Source organism: Panthera pardus, unplaced genomic scaffold, assembly GCF_024362965.1.
Source record: "Panthera pardus isolate Hobbes unplaced genomic scaffold, ASM2436296v1 HiC_scaffold_8, whole genome shotgun sequence".
Classification (NCBI taxonomy): Eukaryota; Metazoa; Chordata; class Mammalia; order Carnivora; family Felidae; genus Panthera; species Panthera pardus.
In genome coordinates, this window is record NW_026527013.1 from 74,032,337 (window position 1) to 74,051,693 (window position 19,357).

Consider the following 19,357-nt stretch of genomic DNA (forward strand, 5'->3'; position numbering starts at 1 on the left):
GAGAGGGAGACACAGAATCTGAAGCAGGCTCCAGGCTCTGAGCTGTCAGCACAGAGCTGGACGCTGGGCTCGAACCCAGGAGCTGTGGGATCATGACCTGAGCTGAAGTCGATTGCTTAACCAACAGAGCTACCCAGGTGCCCCTCTGACTGGTAAAAGTTCTTAATGAGAGATTCTTTGTCAATAAAGAGATTAAATGAATCATTTACTTCCCCTCCTATTTCAATAGTGCATTAAAAGTTTATGATCACCAGAAGTTCAGTTCCTATCAAACCATTACTAATCACATGTAGGTAGAGGCCAAATTAGTGACTCACTCTCAGAATATAAAGTATTTCATACAACAACTCACCCATGGCACTCCCTATCTGCATTAACAGTACCTGCTCAATAAAAAATTCCAAGGAATTTATTATAAAATTAACAATTTCAGAAGAATTAGAATATACCTGACCAAGGAAACAAGATACACTATTCCTTTTTGAAAGAGTTTTTTTTTTTTTTTTTTAAGACTACTTAGGTTTATTACCAGGCACAAATAACAATATTGGTATATTTTTCCAGCCATTTATTTTATTTTATTTTTTAATTAAAAAATTTTTTTTTTAATTTTTTTTTTAACATTTATTTATTTTTGAGACAGAGAGAGACAGAGCATGAACGGGGGAGGGTCAGAGAGAGAGGGGAGACACAGAATCTGAAACAGGCTCCAGGCTCTGAGCAGTCAGCACAGAGCCCGACGCGGGGCTTGAACTCACATACCGCGAGATCATGACCTGAGCCGAAGTCAGATGCTTAACTGACTGAGCCACCCAGGCGCCCCTTTTTTTTCTTTTTTAACATCTTTTTTTTATTTTTATTTTTTAACGTTTATTTATTTTTGAGACAGAGAGAGACACACAGCATGAACGGGGGAGGGTCAGAGAGAGGGAGACACAGAATCTGAAACAGGCTCCAGGCTCTGAGCTGTAGGCACAGAGCCCGACGCGGGGCTTGAACTCATGGACCACGAGATCATGACTTGAGCCGAAGTCGGCCGCTTAACTGACTGAGCCACCCAGGCGTCCCCCCAAATTTTTTTTTCTTAATGTTTATTTATTTTTGAGACAGAGAGAGAACATGAATGGGGGAGGGTCAGAGACAGAGAGGGAGACACAGAATCCGAAGCAGGCTCCAGGCTCTGAGCTGTCAGCACAGAGCCTGACGCGGGGCTCTAACTCACAGACAGTGAGATCCTGACCTAAGCCACAGTCGGAAGCTCAACCGACTGAGCCACCCAGGCGCCCCAATTTTTCCAGCCATTTAAATAAAGCACAGGTATTATCAATAGTGTTTAATGCTCCAGAGTATGGAAAAAGCTTCCAAATCCTCCTCAGAGAGCTAGCTTAACATTCATAAAGTTCTAACAAAGAGATAATAAAGGAAATGTAGATTAACTGATCTATCATGTGAATACAGAGCAAAAATTCTAAATAAAAAATGTTACCATATAGAATCCAGCATATTAAAAGAATAAACCAAAGTGACCAAGTAGAATTCAACCAGATATTGTAAGAATAGCTTTATATTTTAAGAAGTCAATAGAATTCCTCAAATTGATAGAAGAAAATAATCATATTATTATCTGTATAAAGCCTATACTATTTGTAAAATCCAAAGTCTGCTGCTCATAAAAACCTTAATAAAGTAGAAATTTATTGGTACTCACTTAATATAGAAACTGGCTACCTTAAAGCCCACACCCTAAAAGTATCATTGTGCTTCATAAAATAAAAGCATTTCCATTAATGCTTTTTTCAGGAATAAGAATGTCCACTATCACCACTCTTTGGCATTGTTCTGGAAGTGGCATCTGATGACATCAGAAAGAGAAATAAGGAGCAAATGATCATTATTAACTGATAATACGATTTCATACTTAGGCCAAAGGAATCAACTGCAAAATTGCTATCAAAAAGAGATTTCAAAGGGTAAATGGTTCTATACCAAATATGTTGTATAAAGAATGAATTTCTTTTCAAATAAACGGTTAGAATGTATAATGGAAGAAGGGGCCAAAGCAATTAAATGGGGGAAATGACAATCTTTTCAACAAATAGTCCTGGAAAAATTGCATAAACCTTAGGAGGAAAAGAACCTCTACTCATTTCTCACCCTGTGCCAAAAAATTAATTTGATATGTATGATAGACTCAAATGTAAAGCTAACATATAGTCTTCAAAAAACAGAAAAGTATCTTTGAGACTCTGAGGGAAAAAAAGATTTTTTAGAGAGGACACAAAAAATATGAAGTACAAAAGAAAAAACTGAAAAACTGGACTATCAAAACTAAAATCCTCTACTCATCAAAAGGGACTGATGAGAAAATTAAAAAGTAAGCCACAGGCTGGGAGAAAATATTGTCAAAGGACTTGCATCCAAAATATATAAATAACTCTAACAAATTAGTAATAAAAATATAAGCAACCCAGGGGTACCTGAGTGGCTCAGTTGGTTAAGCCTCCGACTTTGGCTCAGGTCATGATCTCGCAGTTCGTGGGTTCGAGCCCTGCATCGGGCTCTATGCTGACAGCTCAGAGCCTGGAGCCTGCTTCAGATTCTGTGTCTCCCTCTCTCTCTGCCCCTCCCCTACTTGTGCTCTGTCTCTCTCTCTCTCAAAAATAAATAAACATTAAAATATATATATATATAAACAACCCAATAAAAACTGGGCAAAATACTTGAGCTTCATAAACACTTCATAAAAGATATTTCTTTGTCCAAAAAGTTCATAAAAAGTTGCTCAATATCAGAAGGACATTCAAATGAAAGTCACAAGGATACACTACTTTATGCCCACTACAATAGCTAAAATTAGACTCCATATTGAATGTAGGAAAGGATGTTGAACTTTCAGAACTCTCATGCCTTGCTGGTGGGAGTATAAAAATGGTATAATCATTCTGAAAAATGGCAATTTCTCAAAAAGGTAAACATAACACATACCCTATAACCCAAAGTTCTACTCCTACATTTTACTCAAGTGATATGAAAACATCTGTCCACAAAAATACTTGTACAAGAATGTTCATAGTTTTCTTCACAGTAGCCAAAAAGTGGAAACCAAATGTCTAACAACAACAACAACAACAATATATACAGAGAGTGGAAGAAAAGACTCGATTTACAAGAGCACTCACAAAGAGTACATAACAGAGAATGAAATGAACACAAACTGTGTAAGATATACATGAAGACAATTAAATAATGTATTTAGGTAACTTTATAAAGGGTGACTCAAATAAATGAAGATAGATCTTGTTTTGGGGCAAGAAGATTGTACACTGGTAACAAAATTTTGATAATAAAAGACTATTAACTTTTAATATACAAAAATGTATTCACAATAAAAAAACACCACCACTGAATCAAAAGACTAAGGACCTGATTTAGGAGTCATCTGATCTATCTTCTAGAGTTTTCTTTACCCTGAAATTTGTGAAGGTAATTTTTTTTAAGTTTATTTATTTTGAGAGAGAGAGAGAGAGAGAGAGAGAGAACGAGCAGAGAGAGTGCAAGCAGGGGAGGGGCAGAGACAGGATCCCAAGCTGTCAGCATAGAGCCCAACACAGGGCTTGAACTCAGGAACCATGAGATCATGACCTGAGCCAAAACCAAGAGTTGGACGCTTATTATCTCATTGAGCCACCCAGATGTCCCTGTGAAGGTAATTTCTGATGTTGAAAACTGGCTTTTTTTTGAAAGGCAGTTTGATATACATACAATAAAATCATCTTTTCAATGAGTTTTGATAAATGTAGTCACGTGACCACTACCACAGTCAAGATCCCTAACGTTTCCATCACCCCTAAAATGTACTTCTGACCCCCCTGCAGTCAATATCCCCCCATGACCCCATCCCTTGGCAGCCATTGATCCAATTTCAGTTCCTATTGTCTTTTCCAGAATGTTATATAAATTGATCATATTGTACGTAGCTTTTTGTGCCTGGTTTCTTTTACTCAGCTATGGCTTCTGAGATACATCCATATTGTTACATGTACCAGAAGTGCATATACCTTTTTTTTTTTTAACGTTGGATGGTATTCAACTGTCTGGAAATAGCACAATTTGGTTACCTATTCACATTTATTTGGGTTATTTCATTTAAAAAATTTTAAAGATGAAGAAGCTATACACATTCATATACAAGTCTCTGTGTGTGTGTGTGTGTGTGTATCCCCCCCCCCCCCCCCGCCGCCTCACTGCGCACTTCTTTTGGGTAAATACCTAAGAGTGGGATTGCTAAACTGCATGGTACGTTTGCTTAAATATGTTTTCCAAGTGGTGTACCTTTCTGCATTTCCACTAACAAGTAGGCGATTTCCAGTTGCTTTACATAGGGTACTGTCATCATCTAGGCAGTCTAGGACATCAGCATTAGTATTTCATTGTGGTTGTAATTTGCACTTTCCTAATTACTAACCATGTTAAGCATACTTTCATGTGGTTATCTGCCATCTATATAGGTCTTTGGTGTTCAAATCTTTTGCCCATTTAAAAAAAAATTTTTTTTAGTGAGTTGTAAGAGTTCTTTATATTTTCTGGAACAAAATTTTTTTTTTACCAGAAAATATTTTCTCCTAGTCTGTGGCTTATCTTTTCATTTTCTTTACATGTTTTTTGAAGAGAAGCTTTTATTTTGGCGAAGTCCAATTTATCATAGTTTTGTTTCATGCTTTTGGAATCCCAATAAATCTTTGACAAATTTTAAGTGACAAAAAAACTATTGTTTTTAATATTTATAAACAAAACTTTATTAATTAGTCATTATTAAAAAGAGAAGGTGGAAGGAAGTCCAGGTGAAACAACGTTAATAGCAACTGACACCCTAAAGTCTTCCTTCATTTTGAAGAATACAATTAAGCTCTATATGAGCAGCATTCAAAGTTAGAAAGTCCCTGCAACACTGTTTTATTTTTGAGATGGAACAACATAATATTTTCCAACTATTCAAGCTTCACTGAATAACAAGAACACAAAATTATAATAAAGACTGAACTAAGGAAAGTAATACTATTTTAAGGTTACAGTAGCTGGAAACTGCTTAAAGATGGCTTAACATTTTGCCTTGTCTGAATAGTAAAAGTTATTTACATGACTTGCCAGACACGTTGTCAGATATCAAAGCACAGACCTAAAATCACAAAGGCTTGAATTACTTTATCTCCTTGGGCGTCAGCTTGTTTGTAAAGCCAATGTTAACATGAATAAAACAGCGTATGTACGATAAGCATCTTTTTATTTAGTTTTAAATGTTTATTTTTGAGAGAGAGAAACAGACAGAAAGTGCACATGTGAGCAAGGGAGAGGCAGAGAGAGATGGGGACAGAGGATCCGAAGCAGGCGCTGTGCTAAAAGCAGACAGCCTGAACCACGAGATCATCACCTGAACTGCCCCTACGCATCTTTTTAGAAGATAGTACCTTTAATGCAGCATATATTCAGCCCCCATTCAGGGCAAAATTACTAACAGCAGCACAAAGGTAAAACCCTTGCCACAGTTAAAACTAACAAAAATTTTCTAGAACAAATGAGGAAGTGATGGCTAAGCGAAGACTTGAAAGACAAAGCAATAGTAGACCAGGTGAACCTGGGAGCCATGGTTGGAGATAAAGCTGTAAGAAGTAAAAAGGGCCAGAAACAGAACCTTATGTACCAGGAATGTAATGATTTTTGTCCTCAAAGCAGTGGAGAACCACCAGGAGTTTTTAAGCGAGAGACTATGACTCAGAAGGGAGAACAGCTAGAAGCCTACAGGGCCATGGTGACTTGAGTGTGGACTAGGGAGGTGCTGATGAATTCAAGAGACACTAAGGGAAAAGACTCAACCAATATGGGGACCTATTAGATGTGTGGGGTGAAGGAGAGGGGAAGTTCAAGCCAAATTACTTAACTCTCTGACTAGAGTGGATGGACATGGGTAAGGAAAAGAAGAAGCAACAGCCTTTTGTGGGGTAAGGGTAGGTGGTGAGAAGAGTTCATGCAAGGAAATGATGGAAATCACTTTAATAGTTCAAAATAATTTAAAAATTGAATCTAAGATTGTATAGCTGAAATATAAGAGGTTTTCTCACTCTGGCCCCAGTAGTTTTGTTAGCACATTATGACTTGATTTCAGTAATGCCGAGAAATAAGTAACAGGGTGAAACCCGAAAGGTAAAAGAGTAAAAAAAACCTATAAACTACTATCGATGGCTATTTTAACATTTGTCTTTTAACCCCTAAGTGTGCTTTTAAAATAAGATTATGTACTTTAGAAAAACATTAAATTGTTAATACTTATAAAGAATATACATTTTGCTTCTATATTCCTATGCTAACTCTGGGAGGATAAATAACAGTAACCATTTGAATTGTGAAACATGTGAATATGTTCCTTAATTGAAAATTAAATAAATTAAATGTTTTTACTCAATTTACCAGGTACAAAACTGCATGAAGAAATAATACTCAGAGTCTGGATGCTTAGTGATCTAAAAAAAAAGTATAATTTGGATAAGTTATACCTGCTTTAGGTTCTACTGTGTATGAGCTATAAATTAGTGTATATACACTCTCAGTTTCTTCTTGATATATTTAGGAACTTCATATTGTCTATGAAAGCTTTGCTAATTAAAAAAAATGCAACCAGAAAAAATAATTGAACTAATCCTGTCTGAATTATCCAGCTTAAAAATTATTCAACTAAGTAAGGCTTAGATCAAACTTAGACATTAGAAGAAATATTGACAAAAAGTTTAACAGTAAACAGTCATAAGCACATAAAATATATTTTTTAAATATTTATTTTGAGAGACAGAGAGAGAGAGAGAGAGAGTACATGCATCTGTGCAAGCAGCTAGGGGTAGAGAGAGGGAGAGAGAGCATCTCAAGCAGGGATAGCATAGAGCCTGACATAGGGCCTGAAACCACAAACCTCAAGATCATGACCTGATGATCAAGAGTCAGGCGCTCAACCGATGACGCCACCCAGGTGCCCCACTAGCACATGAAATATTTTTAAGGCATCAAAGTTTACATGAAGACATCTGTTAAATTCCACTTTTTAATGCATTTTTCACTAGTAAGTTAGCTCTCTCTTTGTAAAGTGGCTTCTCTGATCTTTTGGCTTATTATTTCGCTTCCTGTTTCTTTTTCCTATGCCCGTCTTCTGAGTCAACACAGAATTATTCAGAGTCAGGTATTGTGCTAGGCATTGGAGGGCAGGAGTGGGTGGGCACATAGGTAAGTCAGGATCCCCAACTTCAAGGATTTTACCATGAAGTACAGAGACATGGTGGGGAGGAGGTTAAGTTATAACACAAGTTTGCCTTCTGCATCCCTTTCCACTTAAGTCATACTTGTTTTTCTGTGTTGTTTTGTTGACCTCATGGCTGTAATTCTTAATGGCTATTTAGTATGTCATTTTGTGCATGTGCAGCAGTTCACTTACTGAGTCGTGTAAGACATGACAGCCGTTCAGAATTATTCAGTATAACAATTAATGACCATCTATTTCTATGTTTAAAATGCTTTTCATGCTGTTTCCATAAGAAACAGAAATTGAATGAATGGATTGTTTAAGGTTTATCAGGCATAATGTCCAACTGCTTTTCAAAAGTTCTGTATAATTGTTCACAACATTCCTATTAGGCAATTGGTATTCTTTAAAAAAATCTGCTAATTACATATTAGGAAAAAGATCTCATTGTTATTTCTAATTCCATCTTTGATTACAGGAGGAGGGTGAATTTTTTTCTATGTATTTGGTTATTTTGTGAATTGTTAATTCATAATTGTTAATTCATTTATAACTCCAAGTCACCACTGACTAGGCTTTCTTTCCTCTAGCTTCCCCAGTCCACCACAGCAGGTTTCCTCCAGTGGTGGAGAGATCTACTTCCCATTACAGATCTGGAGAAGTCAAAGACTCCATGTTCACTGTCATTTTAATGGGTGTGTTTCCTTCAACGTTCGTGGGCAAGGAACAGGTCGACAGGTTGGATTCTTCTTCAAATATCAAAACAAGGAGAGTTTACCATGTGTCACTAACACTTTCACTGCAACTCCTAATCCTCCTCAGGCTGAGAGTTTAAAAAGAAACTTTTTTCGAAAGCAGATTTCCAAAATTAGCATGGGAACCAATGTTGTTGCAGCATTTGTATGGGTAGGGTGTATGGGTAGGATGTCTAGTTGGCTCTTAATGCATACAATCATAATATCATGTCCTATCATCTCTTCTGCTCGGTTCCTCCTGAAAGCATAGATTCCTCTCGCAGCCTCTCCTCATGGGTATGCCGGACCGGGGCTTCCTCCACCCTGGCCCACCCATCAGTGCCATCTGTTTCCTGCCTTCTAAAACCTGGAAAGTCTCTGCTTTGCTCATGGCCATTCCATCTGCTCCTACTCTCAGTGCTTGTGAGTTTACAAATTTCTGTTTATAAATTTTATTTTCCTCTGTCATGTCACAGGAAGTTGGGGACACAGAGGAGTCAGTCTATTGGCTTTCAGTACAAATGAGTTAAAATCTTCAGTTGACTTATTTGGAATCCCAAATATTTCAAGTTCAGGAACTTCGAAAATCTCAACTAAAGAGTCTAGTTAAGATAAACCTCAGTTTTAAAGAATGCAATCAATTTTAAGTATTCAGTATCAATTATCAATTTTCAGTATCAATTTTAAGAATAAATAGGTTTCCTGATATAAGTGACCAAGTAATCACACAGAAAGAAAAAAAGAGGTCAGCCAGTGGTCTTCACTGCTATAGAAAAGTGTTGATATGATTTTTTTTTCTAATGTTTTCTTTATAGCATTGGGACAGCTTAGCTAAAACTAAGAATTTATAAAGGGACATATTGATCCGTCATGCTCTGCAAATTAAGTACTGAAACTATTTTTATAAATCAGTAACTTAAAGCTAAAGATCAACTCTACAGCAATAAAGAGAAATTCCCTTTGTACCAACTAATCTCCACAACAGCTCTATAATAGACCACTCGCTGAGTTTCTATTTTGTGGAAATACGGTAGCCAATTCTTTTCATTTATTTTTATTTGGAGGGGGGGTCTGCAGTAACTTTATTTTAAGAGAGAAACCAGGGTTCAATAAGTCTACATGATTGGAGCAGATAGTGGTTATCTTTCCAAAGGGTGAAGCCTGAGCCCAGCTGGCGGCACACAAAAGGTTAAAACCAGAGCCCAGATACCCTCTTTCCTGACTCTGCCCTGCATTGCCCACTCGTGACGTGAGATGAGACACTGCACAACTGCACTGAATGAAGTTAAGGGGTCCAACTGGGCAGAGGCAACATCCCGTCAGGAGACAATCACTAAAGAGGATGCTGAAATCCAGTGCAGTTACCTCTTCCATGCTATTCTTTGATAAGGAAAGTGAGGGTATGGGATGAGAAGTAAATTATGCACTTCTTCAAATAAGTCAATCCTATAGGATGGGGCTGACAGTCCATCAAGCAGCAGAATAGGATGAAAATCTAGGCTAGTTATAGATCTCTGTGCCTCAGGAAAAGAACAGCAATAATAAGGGAGAAGAGAGCAACATCAAAATGTCTGAAAGTATTAAAAAGAAAGGCCTTTTTTCTTTTTCTTTACTTTTTTTTTTTTTTTTTTTTTTTACATTTACTTATTTTTGAGAGACAGAGAGAGACAGCATGAGCAGGGGAGGGACAGAAAGGGAGGACACACAGAATCAGAAGCAGGCTCCTGGCTCCGAGCTGTCAGCACAGAGCCCCATGCGGGGCTCGAACCCACGACCCATGAGATCACGACCTGAGTCGAAGTCGGACGCTTAACTGACTGAGCCACCCAGGCGCCCCTTATTTTTCTTAAATAAGACAGGAAACAACATCTTTTATTTTCCTCACTGCAGCGGCAGCAGTTCATGAAACACGGTTTCTGGAACGAGGTCTGTTGATAAGCTTGCCCCATCACCAGAGGACAAACACAGGGCTGACTGCTCATGTTAGAACTAGGTCTTCCCACAATGCCTCCTGTAGGTGCTCTTCTCATTCTAGAGCTACAGAGGTGCCCCCAACACCAAAAGGTGCTTCTGTTAAAGCTCCTGATCTATTGCACTGGCGTGATCGACAGGTTTTTTGGGGGCTCTATCTTGCACATGTACACTCTTTTGGAACACTGGAATTAAAGGATGAGCAGGAGTTTGGTTTTGAGCCACAAAGTTTCAGACACCAGCCACAGATGCCTCTGCCCCATTTCACTACATGTTCTTTTCTGAAAAACACATTCAATGGTTGAGTGTTAAGTACTGTGGTTGAAAGAAATGACTTGCTCACCACCATCCACCCTCCTTCTTCCTCTGTGTGAATCTCACAACCACAGAGGCTGTAGACAGGAAGGTGGTCTTTGTTCCCTCTAACCAGGGAAATTACTTGGTGACCTAGTAAGTGGCATGGACAAGGTAGTCCACGTTGCCTGAGGTGATCATTTGTCAGGGAGATGGAGAACTCCTCGGTCAGCCTCTCCACCTGCTCGAGCTTTAGTCCTGTGAAACCAAACATGCCCATCTGGTCAGCAATGTGCTACCAGTTGTGGCAGGAGCCCTCCTTCTTGAGGAGGGAGACCAGCTGAGTCTGCACGCTAATGACGTGGTTGGCCATGCCTTTTACTTCCTGCAACCATGGTTACTGCAGGTCAGGGCTGGTCAGGATGGTCGAGGCAATCCGTGCTCCACGGATTGGAAGGTTGGAATGCACCAGACAGATCAAAATCTTCAACCGTGACCCCACCCTGTAGGCTTCATCAGCATCTTTCCCGACTACAGTGAACGCTCCCACACACTCACCAAATAAGCCATGTTCTTGGCATAGGATTAGCAGAGACAAACATGAATGCCCTGTTCAGTGAAGTGCATACAGCCCAGGCATCCTTGTTGCCATCATCCCTGGCAAAGCCTTGGTAAATAGGCCATGTCGAGGAATGCAAAGAGATTGTTTTTCTTCACCACTGTTGCTCTATCCTTCCAATGCTTGGGGCAAGGGTCCTCTTCCGTGGGGCTGTGGGCACGGGTATGCAGGAGAAGGACGCTTTGCTGTGGCATTTTCGAAACGTCCTCTTTAGCGCCTGTGAAGTCAAAGCTGCATGTCTTGGGGTTAGAGTACTGATTAACCATGTAGCCGCAGGCCAGTGTCCCTGAAGATGGGCGTGTGATTTCCTCAGAAGCGTTGGGGCAGAAAGGCAGCTCAGCTGAACTTAAAAAAAATCTTTGCAGAAAACTGGCTCCAATCTTCAAGGCCCCAGTTTCAGAAACAGTCTGCATGGTGACATACCAGTTACTTTTCAACGTTTTGCTGTTCTCACCCAGGGCTAGTTCTGCAGATGCCTCACAAAATTCAGCAAGTCTCACAATGGGAAGGTATTCTTTGTCAAATACTTTGCAGCAATCTGGGCCTCTGCCTTCCAGACACTAGGGAGCACAGAAGGCTTTCCATTATCATCTCAGTAGGCACCAACTCCCAGACTGATCTGTTTGCTGTTGGTGTTTCTCTTAAAGGCTCCTGTGACTCCCAGGATGGGATCTGGGAGCCCCATCTCCATACGGGTCCACCAGGAGCCGGCTCTGCCAGAGGCCACAGTGGTGAGGCCTGGGTGGAAGGTGGTAGTGACCCTGGACAGGACACAGCCAGAGAACAGCAGGGCCAGGGCAGGTGGCAAGAAGGCAGTGGGTAACTGCAAGACAGAGTGGAGGGCCAGCTGCCGGTTCTTTTTAAATAGCAACAGGGAGCCATTCAAAACAGAGAAAGAAAGAAAACACGAACTAGTAACCTTTGAAATTCTGACTTGCTCTTGTGTGCGGCATCACACATCCATCCATTCACATTAAGCATTTGGTACGTACTCTGTGCGGTTTACTGTAGACGTATGGCACAGCAAAATGACAGGAAATATCACGGTTTTTAATTAAAAACTCTAACAACGAATATAGAAAATAGACTAAGCTTATGTTTATTTCTTTCTTTGTGTATATAACTCAAGGCTTTATTTTTATTTTTATTTAAATTCTACTTAGTTGGGGCGCCTGGGTGGCTCAGGTGGTTAAGCATCCGACTTCGGCTCAGGTCATGATCTCACGGTTCGTGGGTTCAAGCTCCGTGTCGGGCTCTGGGCTGACAGCTCAGAGCCTGGAGCCTGCTTCGAATTCTGTGTCTCTGTCTCTCTCTGCCCCTCCCCAACTCATGCTCTGTCTCTCTCTGCCTCTCAAAAATAAAGAACCATAATTAAAAAAAAAAAAAAAAAAAAAAAAAGAAAGAAAAAAAGACTTGGAAATTCCTTGAAAATCATGAAAACATCCTTTAGCACCTAGATTTTCCTTCCAAAGATTGAGCACTGATAAATCTTAATTTGAGATTTGATCATATCTTACAGTTAAAAATGACTAATTTGTTGAGTCATGAAAATAAAGTTTCAGTTCATGACTATATAATTGACTATATGAAAAACATACCGGTCTGTATAAAAGAACTTGTACATTAAAAGAAAAACAACCTGAAGGGAAGATTCTCTCACAGGTGTTTTAGTAGGTGTATGCGCTAGAGTCATCTGGGGAACTTTTGAAAAATGCACTTACCCAGGACCCATGCATGAAGATCCTCACTGAACGAGCTAGGATGCGGACAGTGTATATTGTAAAAGGCTGACCTGATCATTCTAATTTGTATCTTGGTTAAGAATCATCACTCCATATTATCATAAAGTTGAACTACATAAAACTGCCAACATTAGATTTCTTTTTTTACTTAGAAATCAGCAATTTCATATGATTCATTTATTATTTTTTAAAATGAACTTTATTAAAAAAATTTTTTTTAATGTTTATTTATTTTTGAGACACAATGCGAGTGGGGAAGGGCAGAGAGAGAGGGAGACACAGAATCCAAAGCTGGCTCCAGGCTCTGAGCTGTCAGCACAGAGCCCAACGTGAGGCTTGAACTCACGAACCGCAAGATCATGAGCCAAGCCAAAGTCGGACACTTAACTGACTGAGACAGGCAGGCACCTCATGACTCATTCAATAGATAGTGGCCTAAGACTAAAAACAGCTAACATTTACTGAACATACTACTTTGTACCAGGCACTAAGTTTTGTGCACCTGTTGTTGCCAGTTTTATAACACTAGCCAAGAAGTGGGCAAAGACATCCCCAGACTTTGTGTGGGGAAGTGAGGGAGAAAGAGAGGCAGTTGAGAAGGGGAGGAGGTGAGTCAGGGATGATACCACAGAGCAAATCATCATTGTATTTGGAATAAAGACCACTGGGGTTCTCGATGGATCGATGGAGGCAGAAGAGACCAGACAACAGTAATTTAAAACAAGTCCCTGGGACACCTGGGTGGCTCAGTTGGTTGAGCATCCAACTCTTGATCTGGCGCAGGTCACGATCCCAGCATTATGGGATCGAGCTCCACGTCAGGCTCCGTGCTGAGCATGGAGCCTTCTTAAGATTCTCTTTCTCCCTCTGCCCCTCTCTTGAGCTCATACTCTCTCTCTAAAGTTAAGAAATTAAATTAAATAAATAAAACAAGTCCCACATACAGCAACTGCCTATGTGGCCAAGGAAAGGGACAAGACTCCTTGGTCATTTCCAATACATCTAACAGGCAGAACATGGAACAGAGTGTATGTCAAATTACTCTAAGCAGGAGTGGGTGGATGGTGAATGACAGTGGGTATCAGGGGTTCATTGGGGATAGTCATGGCTCATCAGGGACGGTTGGGAATCATAGGCTGGGAAGTAGACCCACACACAGGTAAGCTTTCAATCTCTTCAAACTGTATCACCAAAAGCCAACCATACATTTAAAATTAAAACATTAAACATGTGCACCTAAATGCAAAATAGGGGTTAGAAGCAAAGGTGTTGCAGCTCATTATCACTTAAGGTTACAGGCTTCAGCACAGACGACAATTTGATGCTCAAAGAGATAACATTCGGAAGGTCCAGGCTCCACAGAAAGTGAGATTTACCCAGGGATTTCATCCAGTAAAATATCTCCTTCAGTATACTAGCCTCTTTCTTCCAATTTTACACGTGATAGGATTTTAACAAATTATTTTCATTTTTACCTAGAAGTTTCACTGCAAGATGTTTTTTAAATCAAATAAACATAACGCAACTGAAGAACCACAGAAGGAAGTCTTAAAATATTCTTAATCCTCTCATTTTTCATAAAAGGAAATAAGGGCTAGAGAAGAGTTAAGTCATTTGCAAGAAATTCCACAGAAAGTTGTGGTAGAGTTAAAACTAGGAACTGACCCAGGACGGTATGATCCCGCAGAATCTACGTATCTGTGCCAGTGCAGTTAGAGCAGGCGTACAATCACTGTGTACTCACAAATGACTTTAGAAGCCAGTATCCCATATCCTCATTCTCTTGCTCTATCCCAAAACCCGGAGTTCAATTCAAGGGATGGGCTGAGCATGTTTATTAGTAACTGGTACCCACTTACAGGCTTCCACAGTCACCAATCCATCATACTGGATGACTGAGTTCAAGTAACCTCCTGAAGGACTGGTCTCATGTGATCTAGAAATTTCATGTTATGCCAGGTGTTGAAAAACATGGTCTGGGTTAGGCAGTGGCCGGTGCTGTATGACGACACAGAAACTTGTTCCAGTAAACCCTCTTTAACAACAAAGGATCCTGTTTCCAGATAACTGGCTGCTGCTCAGAAATCACATTTCTTCCTTTCTGGGTTCTTGCCATCTCTTGCTATCAGGAGATGATATCAAGAATCAATAGTGCCTTACAGAGAGTCATAACTAATTCCAAATTAGTGAACCTTGACTCAAAAGGTTTGAAAGGAAGAAAAATAAAATAGTAAAACCTCTTACAGGCCATTTTACAAGATTTCCTACTGAAAACCAGCAAGGATGAATAGATGAAGCCTGTATTTAGTTCCAGTAGACTAAATTCTTAAGCCTAAATATAGTTGTCATTCACATAAACCCAAGAAGCAGAAACAGGAAAGTTCAGGTAGTTCTGAACTTTGAATTACTAATTCTATTTCAGTTGAAAGGATGCAATTATAATGTATAAAGCTTGGGAATACATTTAAGATACTGGAATAAGAGTTTTGACCCTGCCACCCCAAAAATTATGTATTAACTAAAATACCAAAGGGACTCAACGCCCCTTATTGTTAATAATGTCTGCCTTTTTATGTAACTATAACCTATCACAATAAAAAGTGAAATTAGTTTGACATGGCTTAGCTAAAATTCTTCAAAGACTCCGTAAGTGCTCTTAGGTTGAAATCTAAATTCTATAACATTGTCTCCTTATACCATGTGCCCCTGATCCCTTTTTTATGCTTCTCCCCTCAAACTTTATATATCTTAATCCTATGCATTTTCCAATTTCTACTAGTGAAGTATGTGTGGACATTTGAGGGAGTTTGGGTGAGGGGGGAGTATGGATTAAACAATAACAAAGTAGGTCGTAGGTAGTTGAACAATGATACCGAGGAAAGATTAATAGGCCCTGTAGGAACTGGCATGACACAGGACTTGAAGCAAAAGATATACTTGAAGCGAGTTTACAATGATCACATGTTCTGAATACTATGTCCAGATCTACTTACCATTTTTTAAGTAAAACAATAAAACAGGGATTATAGTATGAAGAAAAGATTAACAAGTAGGAAAAGAAAAATTTTAGTGATCAAGTTTAACTACTGTTATTCTATAAAATTTTTAGAATTTTATGTGTAACAGCTTTATTGAGGTGTAACATATAATAAACTGCACATATTTAAATATGACCCACCGTAATCCCCCCTAGCATTGCCACACCCCTTAATACATTGCTCTGTTTTCTATATAAATTAATTAGCATTTTCTATAGTTTCTAGAATTATGCAGTATGAACTCCATCAGGCTTCTTTCACTCCATGTAATTTTGAGATACATCCCTGTTGTTGCCTGTATCAGTAGCTCTTTTCCTTTTACTGCTGCACAGTAGTCCACTATACAGCGTTACTACAATTCGTTTATCCATTCATCTATTGGTGGACATCTGGGTTGTTTACAGTTTTTGACACCTGTTGACAAAGGTGTAAAAGGCAATGCAATAAAGAAAGGACAGTTTTGTGGTTTTGTTTTTTGTTTTTTAAGTATGCTCCATGCCCAGCTTGGAGCCCAATGTGGGGCTTGAACTCACAACCCTGAGATCAAGACCTGAGCTGAGATCAAGAGTTGGATGCTTAACTGAGCCATCAAGGTGCCCTCAGATAGTCTTTTCAACAATGATATTGGAACAATTAAGATATCCATATGCAAAAAAATGAACTGAGATCCATATTGCAAAACTTCTAGAAGAAAGCAGAGAGTTAGGCATATGACCTTGGATTAGGCATATGACCTTGAGTTAAGTAATGATTTCTTAGCTAGAATGCCAAAAGCAAAATCCACATAAGAACAAACTGATAAACTGGACTACCTCAAAGTTAAAAACTTCTGTTCTTTAAAAGACAGTTAAATAAACAATTACAATCATCGACTACATTCCCTACAATGTGCCTTTTATTCCTATGATTTATTCATTCCATAATGGTGACAGATGGCAACTATATTTGTGGTGAGCACAGCATAACATATAGACTTACTGAATCACTATATTATACCTGAAACTAATGTAACATTGTGCCGACTATATTCAAATAAAATCAGTTTTTAAAAACGTATTTTCTGCCTTCAAAAGATAAAAGTTAAGAAAATGAAAGGATAGAAAGGTCCCAGTGGAGAAGCTGAAGTCAACGTGGAATCTGAATATTCGAAATAGATGCAAAACTGTCTCAGCATGGCAGACAAGTAAGTGCACTGTTGTGGGTGATGGTGCCACTGGTAAAATGTGTCTCCTGATACCCTACCGGACACACTTCCATCTGAACATGTACCAACTGTTTTTGACAACTATACAGTCATAGTTATGGTTGGTGGAGAGCCATATATTCTTGGACTTCTTGATGTAGCAGGGCAAGAGGATTATAACAGATTATGACCATTGAGTTATCCACAAACACATGTATCTCTAGTCTGTTTCTCACTCTTTTCTCTGTCCTCACTCAAAACGTGAAAGAAAAGTGGGTGCCTGAGATAATTCACCACTGTGCAAAGACTCCTTTCTTGCTTGCTGGGATCCAAACTGATCTCAGAGATAACCCCTCCACTACCGAGGAACTTTAAGAATCAGAGAGGCCTGTCACTGCAGAGACTGCTCGCAGGCTATCGAGTATATGGAGTGCTCTGAACTCATACAGCAATGCCTATGGAATGAACGTGTTTGAGGAAGCAATACTGGAGGGCCCACAGCCAGAACCGGAAAACCCGCAGGTGTATGCTGCTATGAACCTCTCTCCAGAGCCCTTTCTGCGCAGCTGGTGTCAGCATCGTACTAAAAGCAATGTTTAAATCAAACTAAAGATGAAAAATTAAAATTTGTCTTTCCAATAATGACAAATGCCCTGCACTTAACCCACATGCGCTGGTGTGAGACAAGGCCCATAGGTATGGCCCCCTTGCCTCCCCTGATACTAGTTAATTCTGAGTGATTCTGTATTGTCAGAAAAGTGATAAGTACTAGTTTTTGTTCTGTTGTTTCCAAAAAAAAAAAAAAAAGTTTTCGTTGTTGTTTAAGAGAGAGGCCCGCTTGTGATGACTCTGTAACAACTAATTTGGGTTGCTGAAGCTTCTCCCCGGTTCCACTGTGGAGAGTAATCGGGGACATCTTGGTGGTATTTTTTCTTTTCCATTTTTAGGGTGTGTGCTTGTTTTGTTTTATTTAGTCTTTAAAAAAAAGTGTCATCAACCAGTGGACAGCCCTTAAGGGGAACAGGACAAAACTGATTCCACATTCCACTTCCTAGATCTAGTTTAGAAAACACGTCCCCAACCCCAGCCCCCACCACCCCACTGGTGCTCTTAGGAAGGTGTGTAGTAATGGCCTCATCAGGTAACACACTCCTTTTTGAGAGGTGACTCTTCTGCCTCCCCTTGGGTAGGTCCAGTATTTGATGAAACCCATAAAAGCAGGTGCTACCTGATCTGCCCCTCCTCTTTTCTGGGATGCACTTTACATGGAACTGTGACTTCCAAGGAGATTTGTCTGCCATTTGCTGAGCTTTTTTTTTTTAAGCTAATTTCTAACTTCTTTCACTGGTAAATGAAGAAAAGTATTACATCCTTTGGGATATATCTAATGGATTGAGTTTATAATTTTAAAAAATATTTTTCCCCTTTCAAAAAGAAAATGAGAGGCGCCTGGCTGGCTCAGTGGGTAGAGCATGCGACTCTTGATCTCAGGGTTGTAAGATCGAGTCTCATGTTGGGTATAGAGAGTACTTAAAATCTGAAAGAAAGAAGGAAAGAAAGAAAGAAAGAAAGAAAGAAAGAAAGAAAGAAAGAAAGAAAGAAAGAGGGAAAGAAAGAAAGAAAGAAAAGAAAAGGGAAGGAAAGAAAGAAAGAAAGAAAGAAAGAAAGAAAGAAAGAAAGAAAGAAAGAAAAAAAAATGGGAGAAAATGTTTCGAATTTAAAACAAAATACTGAGGAAAAGACAAAGGCAAATTCTGGCTCACTGGCAGGTTCTAATGATTTTTTCTGGTAAAAAGTGAATGGAGGTGCCTGGGTGGCTCAGTCAACTGCATGTCCAACTCTTGATTTTGGCTCAGGTCATGATCCCAGGGTGATGGGACTAAGCCCCGCACTGGGTTCTGAGCTGGCCTGCTTAAGATTCTCTCTCTCTCTCTCTCTCTCTCTCTCTCTCTGTCCTGTCCTCCATGCTTTCTCTCTCTTAAACAAACAAACAAACAAACAAACAAACAAAACCGTCTATAAGCTCCCAGGAAAAAGAATCAAACAGATCAGGAAAGAAGGTGGTAGAGATTGAGATAATTAAATTTAAATTGCTTCTTACTCTGTAAATGTACTTTTCAGCTATTTCTGAGATAACCAATTTAATGCATACTTGATACCATATTAAATCAGTGGTGAGAAAAGTTCTTGATCCATACAACTTGATCAAAACATTTTCAATGAAAACATTGTGGCCTAACAGGGTGATGTGAAATGTATGCATAAGGGTAAAGAAAGCTGTTTACACAGAACCTCTTCTGTGCAGCATTTCCAGCCTTCCAACTGCTCTCTGGGCCTGAGTGGCTACTTCCTTGGTGGTTCCAGAGCATTCTGGACAAAAGGTCTATCAATGGATCTCACCACACTAACTATCAGGGGCTTTTCAACAGCAAAGAGCTACCCCCCCCCCCCCCCCCGCCAGGTCTGTAATCCCAGTATCTAACAACAAATAACT

The 19,357-nt window shown here is 39.4% G+C and overlaps 1 protein-coding gene and 2 pseudogenes across 1 annotated transcript in view; 1 reads left to right on the forward strand and 2 right to left on the reverse strand.

Annotated features, from left to right (window-relative positions):
• Positions 1-19,357, reverse strand: part of RALA (RAS like proto-oncogene A) — a 72,946-nt gene that overhangs the window by 23,096 nt on the left and 30,493 nt on the right. The window lies entirely within an intron of this gene.
• On the reverse strand, positions 8,734-11,852 carry LOC109267879 (aspartate aminotransferase, mitochondrial-like; annotated as a pseudogene).
• Positions 13,747-17,401, forward strand: LOC128775466 (cell division control protein 42 homolog; annotated as a pseudogene).